The 6,020-nt window shown below is 35.9% G+C and overlaps 1 pseudogene; it reads right to left on the minus strand.

The window, feature by feature from the left end:
• Nucleotides 1-273: 273 nt before the first annotated feature.
• On the minus strand, nt 274-5,844 carry LOC110293305 (obg-like ATPase 1 pseudogene; annotated as a pseudogene).
• Nucleotides 5,845-6,020: the final 176 nt, after the last annotated feature.

Here is a 6,020-nt window from a genome sequence, read left to right on the forward strand (position 1 = left end):
TTAAGACCAGCCTGAGCTTCATAGTGAGTTCTAGGTCAGCATGAACTACATAAGACCCCATCTTAGACAAAACAAAATGAACTTTAAATAAAGTATGAATCATTTTGTAACTCTTGAGATGTGATGAGTATTCAACTCTGGCAAAGGAAGAAACAGAAAGAACAAAAGAAAGGAGGTCTAAGAATAATCACATTTAGTCCCTTTATTATGGATGATTTAGAAGAATTCTATCAGAGTACCTGTTATAATCTACAGTTGTTCATAATCATGACTCTAACTGGAAAAAAGTGAATACAAGATTAAACACATCTGGGACAGTAAATGCATTGAAAGGACAGCTCTTTGGACACACAATGTTTTCCCAAAGGACTCATATGTAACGTGGACTCCATTTGCAACTTTGTTCTGTCACTTGACTCTTGAGGGCATATCTGGAAATTATAGGTTATATCATTCATGGCTATATTTCTGCTCTTGTACCATGAGAAAAGGCGCGCGAGAGAATTTAAATCATAGAAAATACTTGTTTTCTTTTAGTTAAACTGTACATCTCAAAGCTCTTTCATTGTGTAGACAGAGGTAAAAGGAGGTAGAACAAGGATATGCAGAAATTTTAGTAGTAAATTTTGGTAGCGGGTGAATTTTGGAACTAGAGAATCTCCTGTTAGATTCTTTCATATAGCCATCCACAATCCTTGGCTAAGTTTTTACACGCTGCCAACACTTTGCATAGGTAAAATAAAAAAAAAATCATGGCTTCTTGAAATCTAGGAATTTATCACACACTCTTATTCAAAGAATTTATCACACACTCTTATTGTGCTGTATTGACATTGTAAAAAACTAAACTAAGATTGTAAACTATGCCCCGAGGAAAATGTCAGATCAAGTCTGCTGCTGGGTAGAGTCTCTCAGAGGTTAGTTATGCTAGCTAGGCTCCTGTCATAAAAACATCATTAATAGTGTCAGGCATTGATGCTTGCCAATGGTATGAGTTTCAAGTTGGGCTGGTTATTAGTTGACTTTTCTTTCAGTCTCTGCTAAATCACTGATTGGTGTAAAGTAGAATCTCAAGGTCATTTTGGATTGCATTTCCCTGTTGACTAAGGATTTTGAACACTGCTCAGCCATTTGAGATTCCTCTCTTGAGAATTCAGTTTGGATCTCTTCCCCATTTTTTAATTGGGTTGTTTGGTTTTTTTGGAGTTTAACTTCTCAAATTCTTTATATATTTTGGATATTGACCTTCTGTTAGTTGTAGAATTAGTGAAGATATTTGTTCATTGCATAGGCTGTTATTTTGTCCTGTTGACAGTGTCCTTTGCCTTACAGAAGCTTTTCAGTTTCAAAACGTCCTATTTATCATTTGTTGATCTTAAGACCTGAGTCATTGGTGTTCTGTTCAGGAAATTGTCTCCTGTACCAATGTGTTCAAGGCTCTTTCCCATTTTCTCTTCCATTAGGTTTATTGTATCCAGTTTTATGTTGAGTTCCTTGATCCACTTGGACTTGAGTTTTGTGCAGGGTAATAAATATGGATCTATTTGCATTCTTCTACATGTAGACATCCAGTTGGACCAGCACCATTTGTTGAATATACTTTCCTTTTTTCCATTGTATGATTTTGGTACCATGTAGAAAATCAAATGTCCATAGCTGTGTGGGTTTATTTCTGGATCTTTGGTTTGATTGCATTGATCAATGTGTCTGTTTCTGTACCAATACCATGCATTTTTTTAAAAAAAGAAACAATATTGCTCTACAGTACAGTGTTAGGTCTGGGATGGTGATTCCTCCAGAAATTCTTTTAGTGTTCAGGATTATTTTGGCTCTCCTGTTTTTTGTTTTTTGTTTTTTTGGTTGTTGTTGTTTGTGTTTTTTTGTGGATTTTTGTTGTTGTTTTGTTTTGTTTTTGTTTTTTTTTCATACAAAGTAGAGAATTGCTCTTTCAAGGTCTGTAAGAATTGTGTTAGAATTTTGATGGAGATTGAATTAAATCTATAGACTGCTTTTGGTAAGATGGCCATTTTCACTATATTATTAATCCTACTGATCCATGGCATGGAAGATGTTTCCATCTTCTGATATCTTCTTCAGTTTCTTTCTTCAGGGATTGTAGTTCTTTTTTTTTCTTCAACTTTTTATTAGATATTTTCTTCATTTACATTTCAAATGCTATCCTGAAAGTCCCCTATACCCTCCCCCCGGTGCCCTGCTGCCTTACCCATCCACTCTCACTTCTTGGCCCTGGTGTTCCCCTCTACTGGGGTATATAAAGTTTGCAAGACCAAGGGGCCTTTCTTCCCAATGATGGATGACTAGTCCATCTTCTGCTACATATGCAGCTAGAGACATGAGCTCTGGGGGGGGGGGGGTACTGGTTAGTTCATATTGTTGTTTCACCTATAGGGTTGCAGACCCCTTTAGCTCCTTGGGTACTTTCTCTAGCTCCTCCACTGGGGGCCCTGTGTTCCATCCAATATATTGTGAGCATCCACTTCTGTATTTGCCAGGGCATAGCCTCACAAGAGACAGCTATATCAGGGTCCTGTCAGCAAAACCTTTCTGGCATATGCAATAGTGTCTGCATTTGGTGGCTGATTATGGGATAGATCCCCGAGTGGGGCAGTCTCTGGATAGTCCATCCTTTCATCTCAGCTCCAAACTTTGTCTCTGTAACTCCTTCCATGGGTATTTTGTTCCCTAGTCTAAGGAGGAATGAAGTGTCCACACATTGGTCTTCCTTCTTCTTGATTTTCTTGTGTTTTGCAAATTGTATCATGGGTATTCTAACTTTCTAGGCTAATATCCACTTATCAGTGAGTGTATATCATGTGAGTTCTTTTTTGATTGGGTTACCTCACTCAGGATGATATCTTCCAGATCCATCAGGGATTGTAGTTCTTGTCCTAAAAATCTTTTACTTGCTTGGTTAGAGCTACACCTATACATTTTCATATTTTGTGGCTATAGAGAATGGCGTTGTTTCACTAATTTCTGTCTCTGTCCATTTATGATTTGTGTATAGGAAGGCTACTGATTAAGTTAATTTTATATCCAGTCACTTTGCTGAAGTTGTTTATCAGTTAGGAGTTCTTTGGTAGAATTTTAGAGATTGCTTACATATCCTAACATATCATCCACAAATAGTAACACTCTGACTTCTTATTTTCTAATTTTTATTCCTTTGATCTCATTTTGTTGTCTTATTGCTCTTGCTAGAACTTCAAGTACTATATTGAATAGATATGAAGAGAGTGGGGCAGTCTTGTCTTGACCCTGGTTTGAATGGAATTGCTTTAAATTTTTCTTCATTTAATTTATGTTGGCTATTGGTTTGCTGTATATATTGCTTTTAATATGTGTAGATATCTGCCTTGAATTCCTGATCCCCTCAAGTTTTTTTAACATGAAGGATATTTCAACATCTATTGATATGATCATGTGATCTTTGTTTTTCAGTTTGTTTATGTAGTATATTATGTTGATGGATATTTATATAATGAACCATCCTGCAACCATGGGAGGAAGTGTACTTGATCATGGTGAAGGATGTTTTTGATGTGTTTTTGTATTCAGTTTGCAAGAATTTTATTGATTATTTTTGCATTGATGTTCATAAGTGAAATTAGTCTGAAGTTGTCTTGCTTAGTTTGTGTGGTTTAGGTATCTCAGTAACTGTGGTCTCATAGAATGAACCCACTCTTGGTTTTATTGATTCTTCATATTGTTTTCTTTGTTTCTAATTGGTTGATTTGAGCCCTGAGTTTGGCTATTTCTTGTTGTCTACTCCTCTTGGGTGTGTTTGCTTTTTTTTTCTAGAGTTTTCAGGGGTGCTGTTAAGTTGTTAGTATGAGATCGCTTTAATTTCTTTATGAAGGTACTTAGTACTATTAATTTCCCTCTTAACACTGCTTTCATTGTGCCCCATAAGTTTGGGTACGTTGTGCCTTCATTTTTATAGAAAGTCTTTAATTTCTTTCTTTACTTTTTCCCTGACCAAGTTATCAAGTAGAGAGTTGTTCATTTTCCATGAGAATGCGGGCATTCTGTTGTTTCTGTTGTTGTTGAAGTCCAGCCTTAGTCTATAGCAATCTGATAAAATACAAGAGATTATTTCAATTTTCTTGTATCTGTTGAGGCTTGTTTTGTGTTTGATTATATGGTCAATTTTGGAGAAGTTTGCATGATGTTCTGAGAAGAAGGTATATTCTTCTTCTTGGGGGGTAAAATGTTAAATATATATATATATATATATATATATATATATATATATATATGTATATGTATATATATACACATACATGCATACATATAACATATATATAACATTTCTGTTAAATCCATTTGGTTCATAACTTCTGTTAGTTTCATTGTTCCTCTGTTTGGTTTTTGTTTTGATGACTTTCCTCTTGGTGAGAGTGGGGTGTTGAATTTCTTTACTCACTACTACTGTGTGGGTTTCCACATGTGTTTTGAGTTTTAGTAAAGGTTTTTGTTTTTTTTTTTTTCTGTCTGAAAGTGTGTTCCCTTGTATTTTGAGGCATAGATGTTCAAAATTGAGACATCATCATGGTGGAATTTTCCATTGATGAGTGTAAAGTGTTCTTCCCCATCTCTTTTGATTACTTTTGGTTGAAAGTCTATTTTATTAAATATTAGAAAGGCTATTTCAGCTTGCTTCTTGGGGACATTTGCTTGGAAATCTTTTGTCCACCCCTGTATACTCTGGTAGTGTCTATCTTTGTTTCTGAGGAGTATTTCTTATATGCAGCAGAATTGAGGATCTTGTTTACATATCTAATGTGTTAGCCCTTATCTTTTTATAGGTGAATTGAGCCTGTTGATGTTGAGAGATATCAATGACCAATGATTGTTAGTTCCTGTTGTTCTGATTTTGAATGTGTTACTGTGTGTGTGTGTATGTGTGTGTGTGTGTGTGTGAGAGAGAGAGAGAGAGAGAGAGAGAGAGAGAGAGAGAGAGAGAGAGAGAGATTCTCTTTTTGCTGTGGGATGCCTAATTTCTTGTGTTTTCTTGGGTGTAGTTTGTATAGGAGTTTTCCTTCTAGTATCTTCTGTATGGATAGATTAGTAGACAGATATATCAACCATTTGTTTTTCTTTCTTATATAGTTTTTTTTTTTCAGAAAGATTAACCAAGTGGATCATTGGTTTTGAGTTAAACTTCAATCTCTTTGTCATTCTAGTGAATAGGTTTCTTTTGATCTGTAACCATATATATATGTATATGTATATGTATATGTATATGTATATGTATATGTATATGTATATGTATATGTATATTTGGGCTTGGTGTTTAGTGTCTTATCACTTCCTCTCACAGCCACCTTCTCTAGTTTGTCTATACTGGGCCCAATCATTTCCTCATCTCTCAACTGAAGCTCTTCATGAATTACTTCTGTATCCTGAGTGGAATCTAAACTTCCTTCAACATGTGCGATATCATCACCTTCAAAAGCATTTGTTACGTGAAAAACCCCCTCCCAGGCACTAATGTGGGATAAATGGCATTCCCCAAGCCCTGCCCATTATGAGCACCTTTCATATATCCAACAATAGCCACTACATTAGGAAAGGATTACTCTTGCTTCCTGGTTCGTGATATTGGCAGAGAAAGTCAAACCTCTCATCTGACACAGACATTCTCCTCTCAATAGGATCAATAGTGCAGACTAGGATGTTTTCCTCTCAAGCCTAACTATTGCTTAATACATTGAAGAAGTTGGAGTTCCCAACGTTTCACAATCTAACAATACCAATTTTCTGTGAGGTTCCAAGTCTTGGAGGTTGTTTAATTCCATCTCCTCCCTTTTTGGCAGGCATCATGCACAGGTTCCTGGCCTGCAAAGACCAGTGTTGCTGCTGGCTGCTGGAGATGAGGAGAAATGCAGAAAGAGTGCAGCCCTGGCCCTCTGCAGATCTGCACCTATTATTATTATTATTATTATTATTATTATTATTATTTTGCCTTATGGAAAATTTATTGCAACTCTCCAACA

The sequence above is a fragment of the Mus caroli genome, unplaced genomic scaffold, assembly GCF_978045245.1.
Source record: "Mus caroli unplaced genomic scaffold, Mus_caroli_1 scaffold_6, whole genome shotgun sequence".
Taxonomy (NCBI): Eukaryota; Metazoa; Chordata; class Mammalia; order Rodentia; family Muridae; genus Mus; species Mus caroli.